This window comes from Cryptomeria japonica, chromosome 4 (genome assembly GCF_030272615.1).
Source record: "Cryptomeria japonica chromosome 4, Sugi_1.0, whole genome shotgun sequence".
Taxonomy (NCBI): Eukaryota; Viridiplantae; Streptophyta; class Pinopsida; order Cupressales; family Cupressaceae; genus Cryptomeria; species Cryptomeria japonica.
In genome coordinates this window covers 223,531,569-223,553,888 of record NC_081408.1, presented here as the reverse complement: position 1 = coordinate 223,553,888, position 22,320 = coordinate 223,531,569, and the positions used below count along the sequence as shown (strand labels likewise).

The window sequence follows — 22,320 nt, the reverse complement described above, 5'->3', positions numbered from 1 at the left end:
TTAGTCACTGATCCTCGTCAGTTGTCGTCTATCAAATCAATCTTCCTGACCAATTTGTCATTGGTCTTAGTCAATCAATATTAGTTTCATATCATTATCATTTTTTTGTCATTTGTCGTTTCGATTGCGATCCTTATCATTTTTTGTCTTTAATCGTGTCAAGACCTGATTTCATTTCTAGTCTGTTTTCCTAGGGTTTTATGATTAATTCATTTAATCCTGTTAACATTTCTTCCCTTTAGGTTAAATGAATTTATTCTTTTATCCTAAGTGTCCTTTTTGAGTCACAATTAAATGAATTACTTAATTGGCTAATTTATGTCCTCTTTTGTGAGTTAATTAATAAATGAAAATTTATTAATTAATACCATTTAATTTTGCTAATTCTTCCTAATTTTCTAATTTCCTTTTTCCAACTAATTTTCCCCTATTTTTTCCCACTAATTTCTCCTCTAATTTGTCTCCACTTTTTATGCTTAATTATGTCATAAGTTATGAAGCTATTTTTATGGCTAATTTGTTATATTTTGAAAGCTATTTTCTCTCCATTTTGTCATAAATCATGAAGATGTTTTTGTGGGCCAATTTGTCATAATTTGGATGCTTAAATCTCTTCAATTTGTCATAAAATTGACATAACAATGTGTCATGATCTTGCATAGAAATTTGTCATCTATTTTGTATAGATTTTTTCATAATTTGACATAGCATTTGTCATGCTTTGTCTCCTCAACCATGCCAATTTCGAATGAAGTTGCTTTTGTTAGAGTTATCTTGTATTAGCTAATAATTACTTATTTAATTATTAGTCTATTAAACTCTGTGCTTAAGCTAAACTTAGGCATTTAATAAATATTGTAGGTATCTAATTATTAAATACACATTATCCCTTCAGGGTTTCTTTAGGGTTGCACACCTTTAGGGTTGTTATTATCCTTTTATAAGGATTGTATTGTACTTTTTCATTAATTGATTCCCTTTCTGAATGATAATCTTCTTCTTCAGAGCATTTATGTTTTTTTGCTTTATGTCCCTCCATTCTTCTCTTGTGACAGGTATTTGCATGCAGGTGTTCTTGGGATCTCTGAAGTTGTATTTCCTCAACTTCTTCAACTTCTTCCATTTTATTCATGCTAATTCGGTCCTTTCATCAATCATTTTTCAACCACAATTCGAGTACCCTTACGTTGTCACTTTCAAATCCATCTTTTGCAATCAAACTTGCTCTCATTTCCACTTGCATTTGTAGTTGACACCCACATAATTTGAAGGAGAAAGAATGCCAATGGAGGTCAATGAAACACCTTGCGATGGTTTGTGTTTTTATTTTAGTGTTTTGCCTTCATTCTTTCATCGAGTTTATTAGGATTCAATTTCATACGCTTGTTAGGTCATTGGACCAGCTGGTGCTTCCTCTACCTTCCTTATGCACAACCGAAGATTATATTGCACAAAGACAAGGTCATTGAGGCATTTTTTAGCTAACTAAATCCTCTTCTTCGTGTGGATGGCCTCAAACAAGCTCCAATTGCATTCACAACTGGATGAACTACAAGGTTGACTTAAGATTCTGAGGGCAATTTTTTAAAGATTTGGGATATTTCCACCCCAACTTTGCCACCAATTAGTTGCAAAATAAAATTAGGTTGAGGGTAGCACCCCTAGCGGGGGTCCGAGGGTGAGAAAGAGAGGGGTAGAGAGATAGGTCAATATCTTGGGGGAGAGAGGAGAGAGTGAGATGGAGAGTGGTAGAGAGGGGGATAGAGGAAGAGTGATAGGGAGAGAGATAGGTCTAAAATTCGGGTCAGATAAAGTGAGTGAGATAGAGAGAGAAAGAGAATGCTGATAGGAGCCAATTGATTACTGAAATTTGATTGTCTGAAAAATTAAAAGATCTTATACTTAAATGTTATATTTAATGTATATATTTCGATGAAGAGAATGATACCAACTTGAAGAGAAAAGAAAATAGATAATTTTTTGACATGTTTGGGCCTCTTTTTTTAATGCAGTCGAGTTTTTTCTAGAAACTCGTTGAGTTTTTGTGAAAAATTTGCGAAAAACTCAGCAAGTTTCTTCTGCGAATCAATGGTGTTACTACTCATCAACCAAAAAGACTTGCGAGTTTTTAGAAACTCACAGAGTTTGCGGCTAGTAGTCTAACTATGATCATATATCTATATATATATATATATATATATATATATATATATATATATATATATATATATATATATATATATATATATATATATATATATATATATATATATATATATATATATATATATATATATATATATATATATATATATATATATATAGTGATGGAAACAAGTTGGTATACATAGATGTTTTGATTTTTTTTATGGAAACATGGTTTTGATATTCAATTCATGTAATTATGAATGTGGTTTTAATGTCTTAGGTTTTTGTAGAGAGAATTCCGACATTACAAAAATTTCTTGTTGATTTGATGGCATAGCGTCACAAAAGACGAAAGATGCTAAGTTAACATGCTTTTATCAAAGTGATTTTTAGACAATTTTCATGCAAGTGATGTCGAGTGTGACTTCAAGTTTATTTTGTGGCCTTAAAGAAAGTTATATGGGAAGGTGATGTTTGGTATTAGTTGGAGGTGGTCTATGCTTGGAACCAATTTGAGTTTACTACCTTTGTGTGATGGAGTGATGAATCATGCAAGAATTGAACCAAAGAAAGGTTCACAAACATGTCTTGAACGTAATTGGAACCAAATGGAATTTGATGATTTGTGTTTCTTGGAGTTGAGTGGTGTGTTATGTATGAGTGAGGTGTGTGGAAGGAAGAAAAGGGAGTTTCATTTGTGTGACTTAAAAGGTGAGTTATGTCTAGAAACAAAGGAGTTTGGTGCCTTTGTATGACTTAAAAGGTGAGTGTATCTAGAAATGAAGGGGGTTTGGCACCAATGTATGGATTTAGCCAAAACGAGGTTGATATTTATCACATCCCAAACTTTATATGGATGTGATGGGAATAAAAGAAAGTTTAGTATATGTGAGTGAGACGTGTATTAGTGATGCGTGTTGAATCAAAGTTTGATGCCTTGTGTGTTTTGGATGCAAAGTTGTGTATGAGTGGAACCAAAGTGAGGTTAGGGGTATGTTAAAGATCATATGAAAATATGATATTAGTCATACAAAAGGGTACACCATTATGTATGGAAACCATAATAAAGATGTAAGACAATAAATGAGAAGAAAATAAGTACAAAAAAGGCCTTATTGAAACTCCTTGACAAAATGTCATGATGTGTCAATGAAAATAAACAATTGATTAATTTCAAGAGGTCTTAGGCACAAGGAGAGTTAACCAAACATCCCTAGGAAAAAATGATTTATTTGAGTAACCAAAAAGAGAGATAGCAATGAAGAAACATTTTTTAGTTAGAAGGCAGATATTTAAAATTCAAGAATTAAAATATAAGGATATGAGGTGAGATGTAAATGGTTTTAAAAATCAAAACAATAACTTCTAATTTTTTTCTTTGTTTTTGTTTTATAATTTAAGCTTTATGATCCTAATTCTATATGGCACGATATGCTTCCAACTTATTCATAGGAAAGCTATAGACGGTAAATTTATAATGCAGAAAGCTATTGAAAGCTTGCATGTAAGTGCACTTTTACTATCCAAGTAATCATTTTTCTTAGTTTTGTTTTCTAGTGTTATCCATGTGGGTGAAAGGATGTTTTACACTAATTCTATACCTATACTTACAATATGCCCTTAATTTCAATTTTCAAATTTGATTTTGGTCTAAAAGATTAGATGGTTGGAGAAACAAAACAATCAATCAAAGGAATTTGTATAAGACTATAAAAAAAATCAAGAGATACCATTTTTCATGTTGCATTACTAGATAATTTGGTACTCACTCGAGAATGATTCTACAAACAAATTCAACTATGAACAAGCATTCACAACTCGTTGTATTGCATTAACCAAACAAGATTGGAAAATATTCATCTAGCTTAAGTTCCTTCTTAACTATATATTCAGTGACGAAAGAAGCCCTAGTTAACATATTTTTTAATTAAACTTTGAGAGAGTAGAACCACCAAACTATTACCTAGATTGCCTTATAGATCAAGATGAATATAATTGATTAAACCAAGTTATAGAAAGTCACCGAGTTGTTGGGTGAGCTATAAACACTCACAATGAGTCCCATACATGATGGAAAGGAAACATTTTCTCTCCTCTAAGGGTAAAATGAAAGATGTCTCAAATAATAACATAAATATAATAATAAGCTATGTCTATGTTTATAATTATGCTAAGGTTTATAGTGGTAGCAAGGGACATAGGTTTATAATTGATTAAACCAAGTTATAGAAAATCACCGAGTTGTTGGGTGAGCTATAAACACTCACAATGAGTCCCATACATGATGGAAAGGAAACATTTTCTCTCCTCTAAGGGTAAAATGAAAGATGGCTCAAATAATAACGTAAATATAATAATAAGCTATGTCTAGGTTTATAATTATGCTAAGGTTTATAGTGGTAGCAAGGGACATAGGTTTATAATTATGCTAAGGTTTATAGCGGTAGCAATGGGTGGAATGTCTTACCAAAAGTTCTTATCTTTTGTCTTTAAGTTTAAATGGATATTTTTAATATTAATGGATATTTTTAATATTGCCAAGCATGTGAATGTGTCAACATATTAATATTTAATAATAAGTAGGATGTTATCATTTAAGAATAAAAATGAAATACAAATGAAGACAATATAGAGCGACGTGAAAAAAAAAGAATTAGAGTTGTCATTAGTGAAAAGATATCATAGTTAAAAAAAGGTTTTTGTTTGTTTATATTATTATTGCTAAAAGTTAATATTTAGATTGAAATATTTTAGTTTTTATAACAATTTCACAGTGGTTTTATTGAATAGAATTGTTGTCTATTTTTCATCTATTTAGTTATCTAAGCAATTTGAAAAGTGTGTAATTGAAAATTTTGTCATGCTTTCAATTCAGGCATTCTAATTAGTGTGGCCAGTTCCACCTTAAGCTTCACCAGCTTCAACATGGAAGGAGAGCATTTCTCTTGCTTTACTCAGATGGATTTTTCTGTTAGATACCTTGGTCATAACAAAGAGACTAATAGCTCCAAGTTAAATGATACAGGGAAAAATTAGATGGAGATATGTAGCAATGGGAGGAGCAGACAAATGAAGAGTGACAAAAATATCATTGCTATAATTCAATTTGGAAAGAACCAACTTTAAAAACCAAATGCAGATATCAAAATAATTTAATCTAATATGATTCAATTAATTAGTTTGAAATTTGTGAACTCCGATTTAAATCATAAATCCAGATTTTGATCTTTAAATAGCCTCGGTACACCAAAATATCGTAACTTGGCAATACAGAAACTAAATTACTAAGTGCTTTGCTTAGAAAAATAGTTTTGGCATATGAGTGAATGCTTTCCATAGTACTGCAAATTAAAGCAGCATGCAAAATGACAGCTAAGGAAAGAGAAAACATAGTCCACACAACAATAATGACACAAGACATATCCTGAAGAAAGCCACAAAGGATGAGAACTCCAACATATAGTGGGTTGTACCAGAGTTCAAATCACCAAATTTGCAAGAATACAAGCCGAGCTCAACTATGGAGCATACAAAGACCACTGTTCAATATCAACATCACTATAATGATCTCCAACAAGACATATCCTGAAGAAAGCCACAAAGGATGAGAACTCCAACATATAGTGGGTTGTACCAGAGTTCAAATCACCAAATTTGCAAGAATACAAGCCGAGCTCAACTATGGAGCATACAAAGACCACTGTTCAATATCAAAATCACTATAATGATCTCCACAATTGCTATGCAGTGAAATGCCACTCAACAGCAGTCTAAACTGTTCCTAAACTCAGTTCAAATGTTTCTCAAACTATTGATGATATTCTTGGGCTACAACATTGATGCTTATGCTTGCACAAGGTTATCAAATGTTTGCAGAGATCTGCAGCCAATAAACCATTTTAGCATTGGACAATTTCCACTTCCATTATGACCAGTTGCAGCTCTTCAATCTATTATGTTAAACACATTCAACAGCTATGCCCAATTAGTACTGTCTGAATTTAGCAAATTTGGCAGGAGCTGAATCTGCCTAGTGTAGTTCCATTGTGAAGCAGGCATTGCTGAGACCTGCCTTGGCCATTCTAAGCACCCCTAGATTAAAATGCACGACTTTGTCCATATTCAAAATACCCCCTAGCCAAGATCACTGTAATTCCCTTTCAACTGTTGGGTGATGCTAGACCTGCATTGCATAAAATCAGTAAGAGAAACAAAAAGAAACATTACAACATTACCCTATTAAAACACAGAAATTAATTACAGGTGTTAATCTGTGACATCACTAAATTTCTTGCGGTTTAGAATAATCATAAAAATTGATCAGATTAGAAAATTTATCTGAATGTCGTACAACAATATGATCATAATTTAATTCAGACAATCATTTGTTGAAAGTTCATATTCTTCCATACAATTTGTGGGAAAATATTCAACACAATTTACATGCGAAATGATGGCTAATTAACCAAAATGAACACTAATTACTTTGTGGAAAATATATATCAAATCGTTGGTATGACCATCAAAATTATGAATATCAACATGTAGATTTTAGATCTAGGTGGCTTTAATAGAATCCGTCTCCACTATGATTTTTACTTCCAAAAATAAAAAATCATTCAATGCTCCAGTGATTTAAATCCTTCCCAATATTTGGGTTTACATTTGACTGTGGAAGAAATTAAACAAAATAGTTCCTACAAATACCTAAATCAGAGAAATTCACATCGCATGCTCCACTACAAACTGTGTTTCATCTTTCATGTAGCGTAATAGAAGTAAGTTTGCACTCTTATGGTCTCAAGAGTACACATACCACACTGTTACTAGCTGAGTCAATAACACTCTCCAATTCTGACCAAGAAGTTGTAGTGTCTAGATATTTTCCGCTACGAATTTGTTCCTTTATTTTCAAAGCAATTCTTTGGCACAAAAGAACTACCTAATGTCAAGAAAGTAGAGATGGATGGGAACTTTGCATGTTCCTAGGTCAATTCATGAAAAACAGTTCCATTTCCAGCTAATGTGTTTTCAACTTGATGGGACCATTTCAGTTTACTAAAACAGGAGAGAAAAGTTTGTGCACTATGAGCACAATGTGTTTAGCTGCACCTTGTGATATTTTCGGCATCAGCCAGCTCCAAACATGACACGTCTTTAAGCAAAGGTCCCCATGAAAGCTTGTAATCAATAGATATTTATTAAATGAGTTTTTAGCTGAATTGGAAGTGAATACTAAATTTCAATCAATAGAGCTTTGTCAAGCGTGATCATATCTGAATTGAATGTGAATAATAGTATCATTTATTAGGTTGACTGTAAATACTAAGCTTACCACATAATCCACATAAGCTTAAAGCTAGGCCTACCATACTTGCAGGTTTTCCTCCATATGATTCTCCAAAAATGAATATAACTCCTGCAAAGTACTATTTTTAAAGAACTGTTCCAAAAAGGTTAACAGGTCAGCTGCCACTTGTGCATCGGGTTTAGATAGCAGTGTTTCGTTTTCTACATAGCTAAAGCCTGTAGAAAAGTCACAAACTAATCAATTCTCAAAAGAACCATAGCCTTGGATTTGAACATTATTGCCAGTAAGCATGGGTTAGAAAGGTCTTTGAAATACTTATAACAAAGAAATGTAAAAAAAAATTCAGTGAAAGAGAAAGTTAACAATACCTGTACCAACAGGGCTATCCTAGCAAACATTCAATTGAAATTTCATGGTGATTGCATCACAAGTCAGGAGTTACGAGAGTGAGTAACAAGTAGTACAAATATATTACAACTGATAATTTTTATACAAAAATTTAATTGACGAACCATTTGAATGCATATAGATGACTCAACTTAACAGGAAAGAAATACGAAAGCTCCTCTCTACATTAAGAACAAATATTCATTTTACACCTCTCAGCCTCACAACATAAATGTCGATTTCACAATGTAAGCTTATTAAATAATAGGAGCCATTACCACAAACACTAAATCAGGTTTTTGCAGCCATGCTGTGTTTCTGGGCTACAATTGAGTGTCCAAAGGACCAACTTCTTGAAAATTGCCTATTCCAGTCCCTAAAGCTCCCTGCAAAATATTTGAAATTTTATGAATGTTGTGATTTCATGTCAGAAACACATGATCATAGGACTGGTTTTTTAGTATCAGTAATATGTATAGAACTTGTAGTCAAAAAAAAAACTGGTAGTTTGCAATAAAAAAAATGAAGTACTAATGAGAGAGAAATTTCATGCACCCACCGGACCTCCCTGCAATCACATAATAATAGGCCAATCGATTCCTACTCTCTGAGGGCTGATGTAGGGCTACCAGAATATGTGGGCCTCTGTTGTACATAATGACATCAATATACAACTTCTTATCAAAGCTTTTCTGAATGAGCCTCTGAACAAGTCAGTCCACTAAAAGCAATCATCAGAAAGCTTGTAAAATGAAGTAAAATCGGCCTTACTTGGCCTGACTTCAACATAACCCCACTCTTTAGATCCATCAGGGGTTCCAGCCCTTAAATTCCCTTTACATTCAACACTGCTAATTCCCATACACAAGAGCAGACTCAATAAAAATACCAGCACATCGGAGAGAGACATGGCTGGATCTTGCTCAAGGTGATTCACAATCGATTTTCCACACAATGAATATAAGAGAAAGGTCAAAATTTTCATTTACTTATTTTTTGGGGACAACTATATGCAAGTTATTGATATGAACACTTATAATGGGATCATACAGGGCCTACCCACACTTCATTAATTGACCCCTGAATTATAATTTCTCAGGATGACTGAACGTAGAAAACAAGATTTCCTAGCACCCTGACATGCTCTTGAATAAAAAACTCTACACAAACCAACTCCTCAGAAGAATGAAAGTTGAGGGCATTAGGCCTCCGAGTGGTACGTATACTCATATTCTTAATGAATTTGTAAAAGGTGGAGAATTTGACAATGCACATTTGATTCTACTTCAGGAGAGCAGAAATAATCCTAGCTTGGATTCAAGTAACTATGAAAGCTTGATCAGGGCATGTAGCAGTGTAGGCATAGACAAAGAGGCATATGGGCTTTTTATGGAGATGAAATCCAGAGGCTTTGAACTTTTGAATGATTGGCTGTGCAAAGAGGTTTTAGAGATTCTACAACCAACCAAATAAGTAAACAAGGGTAAGAATAAAGGTTATAAAAAATACAGGAATGTAAAGAACACAAGATTCCTGATGTACAAAGTTACAACTTACTTGCCTTGTGATTCTCAACAACCACTATGAGCCAACTCTGCAGAATTGCGGCAATGAAGAGAAAGATTGAAACACATTCCAAACATGATTGTGATTGGGAAGACATTGACCTTACAAAAAAGCAGAAATTGAAGTAAAAGAAAGATTTTAAAGTCTCCAAGTAACTCACATCCAAGTGAAACAAATGACTCATGCCAAGACAAAGATTTAAATTGCAAAAAAATATTAATCCTCAGTGAGTACTAGATGTTATTCTCTACGTTACCCGGGGACATGTCCCTGGTATTTTTTCAAATGTCCCCATCCCGAGGACGTCCCAAAGACAGGGACTCTTAGGGGACGTCCCCATAAATTCTGCATATAGACAGTGAATTTTGACAATGAATTCTATAAGCAATTTGACTTTGACTCTCAATTTAACACAAATTTGCCATAAGAACTCTGCTGATTTTTATATGTTAAGGTTCTATATTGTATATGTGCATGTTTTATCCATGTTTTCATATGAATATTTTAAATTTCCCTATTTTTATATAGTCGTCCCCTTTGCCGTCCCCTTTGCCGTACCCAAAATTGACAAAAACAAAATCACCGTCCTGGAAACGCGTACCCTGTGATGTCCCCTTCTAGTTGACATCTGTCAGCTGAGTAGATTAGCCTATCACTGACCCTCGTAAGCTGATGAGGTTGGGTAGAGGGTCCTCCAGACTTTGATTCACCACCTTCAGAGCAAGCACTCCAGGTCTGGTCTTCGTTTGAGGTCTCCAGGACTCCGTTTGAGATACTTTCTATTTTTAGCAGTCCTGCTATTTATAGCCAGTAGGTTGGGCAAGGACAAATTATGGTTTGGCAGTCTCCAGTTCAGACGGCAGGCATTTCTGATGAATACTTAGAGAGATATTAATATTTAATTATTTTTAATTAAATATTAAATGGTGAACTTTAATGTTTTAATGTTTTAAAAAGTCACTTTAAGTTATAACTTAAGTGAGGGTCTATTTCTCATCAGATGGGGCCAGTTTTTATATTAAATGGAAGATGATTTATTTTTGACACTTCAATAGTCAAAAATAAATAATAAAAGTTAAAACATCATTAAAGGCCAAGTCGCACCTTTCTTGGGAATCGCGCCAACCCTAAATGGAGAAGATTAAAGAAGATTTTAGGTCTTCTTTTTCATTATGCTAAGTTTCAATATTTTTGTTTGGAGCTCTGAGAAGAGTTTTGGCCTAGGGTTTCAGCAAAAGATTCTTCTGCAATGATCAGAGGTATCGGTATAGGAAAACGTGGGATTCTTGTGCAACAACATCAGAGGTTGTGAAATATCAGCTGATCTTGCTCTTTCAGTTGGTTTTATCCAGAAACCAAGATTGGACAGATTGGAAAGGGGTTTATTAATTTTTATGCAAAAGATTGATTGCAGCCGCAGAGTCAGAACAGAGGCAGAAATAAGTGTGTGACAGAAGAGGGTTTTGTGCATGTACAGCTTGCTGATCTGTCGTACCTTTCTTCCTTGAAAGGGTACGATTTTTGCTGAGGAGGAGTCCAAAAATTCCGAAACAAATGCCAGAAGGGACACCTTGCCAATGCCTTTCCATTGGGCTAACATGCGAGTATTTCGGGTCAGTTTGAAATAAATTGCAGCTTGCTGTCATAAAATCTGTGCATGACCAGCAATAGGAAAATAAGGGTTTTAACAGAATATACTGGTATTTATCAGTTCTTCTCTAGCTGCTTGTTATTTTTATTAAATAAATGATGAATGGATGTAATGAGGGTTTGATCAATGTTGTTGCATATAAATTGATTTCCAGCAAATACCATTAGTTGCTTTTTGTGCTTAAGATTGTCAAAATTCTATTTGCTGTCATTATTTGCAAAGAACACACTTGAAATGCAACAGGTTCAGCAAAACGTTAGTTGTCTTAGTTGAGGACCTTTTGAGGTTCTTACAGTGATATCAGAGCTAAATCCTGCCATCCTAAGGGTTTAGCAATTACATGCAGTCGCAGGAAACGGGTTCACACAGGTATTACACACGCAACAGAGCCTTTCATGAAGGAGAACAGAGTTTTAACAGGCAGTCAAATACCATGGGTGAAAGGCATACAGGCAGTCCAACCAGAGGTCACAGAGCTAAGGATGAGGAGACAAGAGAATTTTTTAGGACTATGGCCACTAGGTAGCAGCAGGTTGCTTAGGCTTTACAGGCACTCACCACCATGATGAAGCGTATGAATCCTCCAAACCGAAACAATCAAGAACCAAAGGACAATAGGAGTGTAGCCAATATTCCTAGACCTCACAGGGTAGCTACATGCACAGTTGACAGGCCTTCAAGGCCTAATTTTTTGGCAGACGAACCTGAGGATGTTGCCAGAGCTGAGGCAGAACCCGTCTTTGTTGATAATGTTATGACGGTACATGATGAGTGGAGTCTTCTTCCACCTGATGTGAGGCAGAATCTGAATTTTGATCAGTTCATGAGGCAAAAACGGGAGGTAGAGAGAAACAGGCAAGAGAGGAGGCTTCGTTCCCAACATAGAGATCTTGAGTTTGAAACAAGCAAGCTCACCCTACCTTATTATGATGGCAGCGGTGCAGTTACAGCTAGATCTTGGATCCATAAACTGGATACATACTTCATACTGAGACCCATGATTGAAAGGGAAGCAATTAAGTTTGCAACCTTACACTTGGACGGTACTGCACATGAGTGGTGGCATAATGGACTCATCACTCTCCAACATGATGAGATTACCACCTACCAAGAGTTTGCTGATTTGTTAGTTGAGAGGTTTGATAAGAAAGACCCTGAGTCATACTTCTGGGAGTTAGCACAGCTGAAACAAACAGGGGAACTTGGAGGTGTATGTTTCAAAGTTTTTGAAGCTGTCATGCATGGTAAATGACATGTCAAATCAGCGATTAGTAGTGTTGTTTATAGAGGGACTCATGGAGCCTTTGAGAGGCTGGGTAAAGGCATTTGATCCCCCAACACTTCTACTCGCCATTAAAAAGGCACGGAGTATGGATGGGACAGCCACTCAAAATAAATTTGGGACAAAAGGATCAACATCTTTCAAAGATAATAGGAATTTCAGCAAAGGGAAAGAAAAATCAGACTTTAGAAATGATTACAAGCCAAAGCTAGTAGCCCCTCCCTTAGATCGGGAGACACTTAACGATTTAAGGCAAAAAAAACTCTATTTTTATTGCAAAGGTCCATATGATGCCAACCATGACTGTCCTTTGAGGCCTAAGGGCAGGGCAAACAGAGTAATGTGGGCATATTATGAAGATTCTGAATCTGATCATGAAGGTCAGCCTGCTGGTTATGAGAATTTAGGGGCTGAAGATGACACACAGGGTCCTCCGAGACTCGACAAAATGGATGCAGAGGGTGATGAGCACCTTAAGGAGGCACTTCTCACGAGTATTCAACGGGAAGGGTCATTTAGAATGAGAGGAGTACTTGCTGGTCAGAAATTTATTACACTGCTAGATACCGGAGCCACACATAACTTTATTGATGCCAGGTTGGTGGAGAAGAGAGGAATCCAAACTGCTGGATACCGGAGCCACACATAACTTTATTGATGCCAGGTTGGTGGAGAAGAGAGGAATCCAAACAGAGGAGTTTGAGGGCATTCGTGTGAGGGTGGCAGATGGTTACACTTTAAAGTGTAATAGGATGATCACACAACTCCCATTACGTTTAAACAATTATGAATTCAAGACTGATTTCTATGTGGTTCAGATGGGAGACACAGATTTGGTCCTTGGTATGAAGGGGTTGCATGAACTAGGCAAGTTTACACTTGACTTGCAGGAGATGGAGATGTCTTTCACCATTGATGAGAAAACACATGTGCTGAAAGCGATTAAGAACAACAATTTCAGAATGATTACACTCAAGCGGATGGAGAGGCTTGTACGCCATGATCAGACTGAGTGGGCAACAGAGTGTATGATCATGCCCATACAGCAAGATGCTCAAAAAGTTGAATATCATCCGGACATTCAGATACTGAGAACCAAACATAGCAAGGTTTTCAGTGACATACCATCAGGGAGGCCACCAAATAGGGGCTTTGAGCACATCATTGAGCTAGAGGAGGGAGCGAAGCCAGTAATGATTACTCCATATAGACATCCGAAGCGCCTGAAAGATGAAATAGAGAAAACCATACAGGAGCTTCTGGCCATGGGACATATTCGGCCTAGTAAGTCCCCCTTTGCTTCTTCAGTTGTTTTGGTGAAGAAGGCTGGCACATTGCGGATGTGTATTGATTACAGGGTCCTTAATAAGCGGACGATCAGAAACAGATATCCCATCCCGCGTATTGATGAGCTCATAGATGAATTACATGGGGCCTGTTATTTTTCAAAGATTGATTTGAGATCAGGCTATCACCAAATCAGTGTTCGTGAGCAGGATATTGAGAAGACTGCTTTTCGTTGTCATTATGGACATTTTGAGTTTGTGGTTATGCCATTTGGGCTAACCAATGCTCCTGCTACTTTCGAGTCCACAATGAACAAAGTCTTCAGACATCAGTTGAGGAAATCAGTATTGGTGTTCTTTGATGATATATTGGTTTACAGTCGTACTTGGGAGGAGCACCTCAGTCACCTAGATACAGTTTTGAGCATTCTGAGCAAGGAGTCCTTGTATGCCAAGGAATCCAAATGTGACCTTGGAATGACTAAGTTATTGTACTTGGGCCATATTATCAGTGCAGAGGGAGTGCGGATGGATCCCGAGAAGATCTGTGCTATTGTAGATTGGCCTACTCTAGTGAACCTCACTCAGTTGCGTGGGTTCTTGGGCCTATGTGGTTTCTACCGCCGTTTTGTTAACAGTTATTCGCGCCATGTGGCGCCTTTGACAGACTTGATGAAAAAGGGTGCCTTCTTATGGACTCCTGAGGCCCAGGAGTGTTTTGAGAGGTTCAAGGAGCTCATGACTTCATGTCCAGTACTTGCTACACCTGACTTCTCGAAGTCATTTGAGCTACAATGTGATGCCTCTGGTGAGAGCATTGGGGCGGTGCTTATGCAGGACAAGCACCCTATTGCTTATGAGAGTAGGAAAATCAATGGACCTGAGAGAATTTACGACATTTATGATAAGAAAATGTTGGCCATAATGCATGCACTGGCCAAGTTTAGACAGTACTTAGTGGGCAGCAAGTTCTACATTAAGACTGACCACAATAGTTTGAGACATTTCCTTGGGCAGCGTGACTTAAATGACAAGCAACAAAAGTGGGTCAGCAAACTTCAGGCTTACAACTTTGATATTTCCTATATCAAAGGCACACAGAATGTAGTTCCAGATGCCTTGTCACGTCGTCCCCACCTGAATTCTATGGTCTAGATAGCAAAGGATTGGCGGCATATTATAGTGGCTGAGTACGCCAAAGATAGCTGGGTTGTAGGTGTGATAGAGGGGTCAGTAGTGGACAGCAGGTATACAGTTGTAAATGAATTGATCATTTACAAGAGGAGAGTGTACTTGATCCCAGGATCAGAGTTGAGGAGTAGGGTACTACGGTTCTGTCATGATGAACCGATAGCAGGACATCCCGGGTTTTTCAAAACCTACATACAGGTGCATGAGTGCTTCACGTGGAAAGGGCTCAAGGCGGATGTTCTACAGTATGTTAGAGAGTGCCCTGTTTGTCAACAGAATAAACAGGAGCATACATACCTTGCTAGTTTACTTCAGCCACTTCCAATTCCTGACAGGAAGTGGGAATGTTTGTCTATGGATTTCATCACAGGGTTACCAAGAGCGTAGGGACGTGATTGCATATTTGTGGTTGTGGATCGTTTGACGAAGTATGCTCACTTCTATCCGATCACCACCACTTATTCAGCTATTTAGGTAGCAGAGTTATTCTTCAAGAGGTATTCAGATTACATGGGTTGCCTTGGACTATTGTTAGTGATAGGGACACGCGGTTTTTGAGCCACTTTTGGCAGGAGCTTTTCAAACTCTGTGGGACCGATCTTACACCGAGTACCAGTTACCACCCTCAGACTAATGGCTAGACTGAGATAGTTAACAAATGGGTGGAGGGATACCTTAGGAACTATATTTCAGGGCAGCAAAAGGCGTGGGTGGAGTGGATTTACCTCTGTGAGTACTGTTACAATACCACTCACCACATGTCCATTCAAATGACTCCATTTATAGCACTGTACGGGTATGAACCTCCCAGTTTCATTGACTTATTGCTGAGTGACAGTAGGGTGCCTAATGCGGGAGACATGATACAAGAGAGTCAGGACATTGTGAAGACTCTTAAGGAAAATATAGCCAAGGCACAAAATCAGCAAAAACAATATGCTGATCAGAAGAGGGCAGAGAGGTCATTTGAGGTAGGAAACATGGTGTATTTGATGTTGCAGCCTTATCGACAGTCTACTCTTATGAGGAGTGGAGCAGAGAAGCTCAAACCTCGATATTATGGCCCTTTTAGAGTAACCACGCGTATAGGTGAGGTGGCTTATGAGTTGGATTTACCGGCAGATAGCAGAGTACACAATGTGTTTCATGTGTCAAGTCTCAAAAAGGCGTTGGGACACCGTATTGTTCCTTCCACGGACTTACCACCCCTGGATGATGAGGGAAAGTTGATACTCATACCTGAGGCTATCATTGAGTTCAGGGAGAGGAATTTCAGGAGACAAACTATCACAGAATACCTGGTGAAATGGAAGGATTTGCCGGTAGAGGATGCTACTTGGGAGAGCGAGGAGATTTTACAGCATCCGGAGTTGAGATTGCTTGAGGACAAGCAATTTCGGGAGGGGCGGACTATGATGTCCCCTTCTAGTTGACATCTGTCAGCTGAGTAGATTAGCCTATCACTGACCCTCGTAGGCTGATGAGGTTGGGTAGAGGGTCCTCCAGAGTTTGATTCACCACCTTCAAAGAAAGCACTCCAGGTCTGGTCTTCGTTTGAGGTCTCCAGGACTCTGTTTGAGATACTTTCTATTTCTAGCAGTCCTGCTATTTATAGCTAGTAGGTTGGGCAAGGATAGATTATGGTTTGGCAGTCTCCAGTTCAGATGGCAGGCATTTCTGATGAATACTTAGAGAGATATTAATATTTAATTATTTTTAATTAAATATTAAATGGCGAACTTTAATGTTTTAATGTTTTAAAAAGTCACTTTAAGTTATAACTTAAGTGAGGGTCTATTTCTCATCAGATGGGGCCAGTTTTTATATTAAATGGAAGATGATTTATTTTTGACACTTCAATAGTCAAAAATAAATAATAAAAGTTAAAACATCATTAAAGGCCAAGTCGCACCTTTCTTGGGAATCGCGCCAACCCTAAATGGAGAAGATTAAAGAAGATTTTAGGTCTTCTTTTTCATTATGCTAAGTTTCAATATTTTTGTTTGGAGCTCTGAGAAGAGTTTTGGCCTAGGGTTTCAGCAAAAGATTCTTCTGCAATGATCAGAGGTATCGGTATAGGAAAACGTGGGATTCTTGTGCAACAACATCAGAGGTTGTGAAATATCAGCTGATCTTGCTCTTTCAGTTGGTTTTATCCAGAAACCAAGATTGGACAGATTGGAAAGAGGTTTATTAATTTTTATGCAAAAGATTGATTGCAGCCGCAGAGTCAGAACAGAGGCAGGAATAAGTGTGTGACAGATGAGGGTTTTGTGCATGTACAGCTTGCTGATCTGCCGTACCTTTCTTCCTTGAAAGGGTACGATTTTTGCTGAGGAGGAGTCCAAAAATTCCGAAACAAATGCCAGAAGGGACGCCTTGCCAATGCCTTTCCATCGGGCTAACATGCGAGTATTTTGGGTCAGTTTAAAATAAATTGCAGCTTGCTGTCATAAAATCTGTGCATGACCAGCAATAGGAAAATAAGGGTTTTAACAGAATATACTGGTATTTATCAGTTCTTCTCTAGCTGCTTGTTATATTTATTAAATAAATGATGAACGGATGTAATGAGGGTTTGATCAGTGTTGTTGCATATAAATTGATTTCCAGCAAATACCATTAGTTGCTTTTTGTGCTTAAGATTGTCAAAATTCTATTTGCTGTCATTATTTGCAAAGAACACACTTGAAACGCAACAGGTTCAGCAAAACGTTAGTTGTCTCAGTTGAGGGCCTTTTGAGGTTCTTACATACCCCCATCCCTTGCCGTCCCATCCTGGAAACTCGGGGTAACATAGGTTATTTTGTATTAGCAAAATGCATACTAAGATCTTGTGGGCTTACATTGTATAGCACAACACAAACAAATATGTTCAAAGGCATGTGGAAAAAGTTCATAATTGTGCTTCGAGCCTCCTCAGGAATATATTGTGATCGCATTTTCATTATTGAGGGCCAGAATATCCCCACACAAGCCTCAAATACACAAAATCCAAGAAGTTGGAGACATCATTGTTACAATAAATCATGAATCCATTTTTTTTGTTGCATATTGGACAAAGTAGTACAAGCATTGAGAAGTAACAGATAGGTGAAAGAATCAAACTCCACAACTGCCCATTTCATTTGATCGTGTAGATCAAGTGCCTCCTGATATAACCATTGTTGGCATACCCTTATCATTACAGTATAGAAGAAGGTACTCAGACAAGGCATTTTATCAAACAATTGCCATACATCTTACATACTTGAGCAGGACAGGTTTGGATAGATTTAGTTGCACCATAAATAGAAGAAAGTGCATAAGAATCTAAGACGGGATAAGAATTCCAGAAGAACGTATTTTGAGCGTAGAAAACACTGTATTACAAAATAAAAATGATGGGCTAGCTTTTACGAAAAGTAATTGGAATTTTTTTTGCCTCCATGCTTCTAGAAGAATCCAAGATGGAGTTGTATAAACCAAAGATAGAATTAAAACCAGGAACAACTTGAGTTAGCTTTAAAACAATCCTAGAATATATTCAGTTGGCACTACGAATAAATGTCTACATGGAACCCTTTGTAAACAGTCGTAACACATAGCTTTTAACTCACAAATAGATATAGCAAAGGTTTGCAAAAATCAGTACGTAATGCTTTTTCCATGAATATTTATGAATGCTTTGTATGCTTTATCAAAGTGAGATTAATAGCGTGCATGGGCCTCAAGCATGCCTTAGGTGAGCAGAGTTATGCCTATTATGCCGCTGTGCAAGGGTTATTAAGTGATTAGGCTAAGGCCATCGAGACACATGGATAATAAGGCTAACATAGTCAGCAAGTGTTTAAATTATATATGACCATGCTTGTATATATGGAGGGCCAAATGCTCAATAACATCTAATTGACATGAACAACAAATGCACTGGGCAAAATTCAAAACATCGGTTGCTTGGGCACATTAAGTGGTAAATTTAATATCATGTACATAGTTGACTTGAGGATAATACATGTTGATCTCTGTATTAGAAAAGTAGATTGAAACTTAAAAACTACTTTGCCTGGTTGAAATTCTAAAAGGGATGTATATCAACACCCTGGATCACATTCTGCTTGTGGAATGTTATTCTTGGGACCAGGAGTAGATGCTTAATGATTTGAATGATCTCATTCTTGAAATTCCACAAATCTTTTAACAGCTAAGATATAAATATAAAATATCAACTAAACCACAGATGGTAAAAAAGCTTATCATAAAATGAATGGACATGATCCGAGGGTTTGTCGTATGATGGTAACAAAGGTGTAAGCTGACTTTCAAGTCCCCGCACTATAATAAGGCCGACAACCAACAAACGGGTAGAATGTGGCCTAATGATTGGGGGTACACTTAAGCATGACCAAAGTTTTAAAATATTAAGAAAGCAATCCAAGTGCACCCGCATTGCATTATACGAATAGCCTAGTTTCAGCGAGACAAAAATAAAACAACAATGTGAGGTGCTTCTCACAATCTACTCAAGTAAACTGAAACTTGTAGAAAAGTCTCAACTTAGAGTCACCTAAAGCTTTAATTAAAGAGTGTTTTTTCCCAGCCAAACCTTACAAATTAAAATGACAGCAACTTGCCACATAAATATCTTAAAAACACAGTAAAAGAAACAACAAATCTGGGTAACAGTCATTTATTCCCGAATCTTGCTCTGAACACATTTTATATGTCGATTTCTAAGGTTTATCTAACCTTCAATTCTTAAATTGTAATATGTGAAGATTCTTTTGATTTCAGATCTAAGCTTAGAAAATTATTTGAATGTAAATTGTGTTAAGAATGAAAATTGGGCTAGCTTAGCTATCATGAGACTATAGAAGACAAGATAATTGTTCTTGAAAGTTTAAAGGAAGCCGGAGTAGGAAGGCGATCTTTGGAACCCTTGGTGAGCTCCAAAGCTGCTACCACAAGTGTCATTACTCCGAAAACGACATAACAAAAGAATTCCATGGCTTTCAGAATTGGAAAAACTTCAACGAGTCAGACTCTGATCTAATACCGAATCTACACGCACCAGGGGAAAATTTGAGCGACACAATGACAGAAACTGTCCATAACACACTTGTGAAATAACAGGTCATTTCCGCATGCAAACACGTGCACAAACCCTAATCAGCAGTTGTGTCACTCGAATCCATGCTATGCAGGCTGCCATGTGATTTTCGCCAGCTGTTCCTTTCAACCTGCAGGCCCTTTTTGACGACCATGTCTTTTGAGTGACTGCGTCCTCTGAATATTCTGTTTTGGCGGCCCCTGCAACTACCTCTGAAGATGCGCGTTCTCTCCCGTTGAGAACCGAGCAAACCCCCTGCACACCGCTAGCAACTCCAATAAGTAGGCTCCATCAAACTTGCCAGTAATATTTCGCCTAAATAATACGCAGGTTTTACGGGTGGAGATTAGAGAATGCAAAAATATTTGCAAAAACGTGACTTCTGATTGGTTGATTGCAGCGGGAAAAATCAGGGGTTAATGGGAGAGGCCTTTGCTATAATTCCTACGTGCAGGAACTGATAATCTGTTTCCATAAGACTTTGACAATATTTGATATAATTGCATAAATATATTTTTTTAAATGTTGGCATCTTTTATATATATATATATATATTTTTAAGCCGATAGGCTTTTAGTGGGGGCTTTTGCCCGTCGAAGTGTAAGACAATCCAATCATTGACAATTTTCGGTGATTGGTTGTTTTTTCGGGCAAATGGTGCGTGGCATTTTTTTGTTAGGTGAAATTTTAATTGTTGTCTTTGAAAATCGTACCCATATTGTGGCAGGTTTTTCGTCAATTATCTGCACTCCACATTTTTGTCGGCGAAAATGTCTGACATAGCCAAGCTTTCGTGGATTTAGCTGCCCTGCAAAAGGTCGTGCAATACATCATGTGAAGTCTTTGATAATGTAAACATGCATCGGGTTGCTTCTTAAGTCATTTTTTAGCCGGTATTATATTGTGGGCATTGCCCATCGGATTTTAATTTCTCACGTCGTCGGTAAATTTTGCGAACGGTTTAAACAGTCCTCGTTTCATACCTAAAAATTAATTTGTCTCCCATGTCGTCTAAGGGAAAGAATGCTACCTAGTCGTTCATGAATGTTGTGGGTAGCAGCGGAAGCTTGCAGAGTTCAAGTCCGTTCATTGTGGTTTCGTATAACAAATGATCACGTTCGTAATGAAATCCCCTGCCAAAGCCGCCCATGGATGGCAACTCCATTCTCCGAGTGTGGTCTCTCCAACCATTGTCGCCGCCCTCCATTTTCCCAGTCGCTTCCATGTGCCTGTAAGAAGAAAAGATCAGAGGTTATGCACAAAATGGATTGGTTGGAAAGGCGGTAGAGACTTTCAAGGAAATGCAATTGGCAGGGTAAAGCCAAATTCCACAACCAAAATGGGAGCTTTGGAATAGGGTATGGATATGCATCAAAGAAAAACGGAAGGAGGGCTTTTGTCAGATATTATAGTTGGGAATGCTCTAGTAGACATGTTTGCAAAATGTGGAAGCATCGACAAGGCACGCAAACTGTTTGACAAAATGCCTTAAAGAAATGTGGTCTCATGGAATGCCATGATCACGCGATATGCACATTATGGATTCATTGAAAAGACTTTAGAAACTTTGAAGAAAATGCAATTGGCAGGTGTAAATACGAATTCCACAATGTTTGCCAACATCCTCCCTCCCTATGCCAAAATTGGAGCTATGGAACAGGGTATGGACATCCATTAATCCATAATTGGAAGGGGATTTCTTTCGCTAGATCTGCAACTTATAGAATATATGCTTTGCTTCACGATAAAGTTAGAAATCATGCATTGACAAGCGAAGGGTGTGGCAGAGGCAGGGGCATAGTTAGATTTATCCCATTTTCTGGGTGCGTACAGGTACAAAAGCAATCATCATTATTGGACTCCCGCAAAGTCTGTTCACAAATTATTGCAAGAGAGGTACCATCAAGACCCCTAGCAGATCTTGGTTAGCTTCATGCTTCTCAACAAAAGCAGTGGGGGCCAGGTATGCACCACCTTACACATCTCTTTGCCCTTCACATCTTCCATAGGTTTTCAGTAAAGGGATTTTAGTTTTTTGGCTTTTTCAATGACTCACAATAAACTTTACATGAGTTAGTAAGGGGATTAAAAATTTAAGACAAACGGAGCCATATACCCCTTCAGATATTCCATAAATGATCAGAACTCGAGAGATGAGAAAAGTCCTATTCCTTTTACTTTAGTTTTAGCAAAACCAAAAAGAAACACTGTCTTTATCTTTTACTGATAAAAGAACTCAAGCAATATAACAATTTTTTTCTCAGAGTGAAAATTACATTTTTTTCTTCAGAGTAGAGGTTATTGAACTTCCTTTAAAATATTATATTTCTAGTCAAAGTTTAAAATTTGGGTTTGATCTTTCTATGCTAATTCTAGTATATGGTGACCATGGAAAGAATGTTAAAACAC

The 22,320-nt window shown here is 37.2% G+C and overlaps 1 long non-coding RNA gene across 2 annotated transcripts; it reads right to left on the bottom strand.

Moving 5' to 3' along the window:
* Window positions 1-5,420: 5,420 nt before the first annotated feature.
* LOC131069766 (uncharacterized) lies at window positions 5,421-20,367 on the bottom strand. 2 transcript variants are annotated; one of them, XR_009112216.2, is made up of 3 exons: window positions 19,873-20,323; window positions 8,125-8,232; window positions 5,421-6,331 (listed from the first exon to the last, which is right to left on the bottom strand). It is a non-coding gene; the product is annotated as an uncharacterized LOC131069766 (long non-coding RNA). The 2 variants fall into 2 exon arrangements; XR_009112217.2 differs by having other exon boundaries at window positions 8,125-20,367.
* Window positions 20,368-22,320: the final 1,953 nt, after the last annotated feature.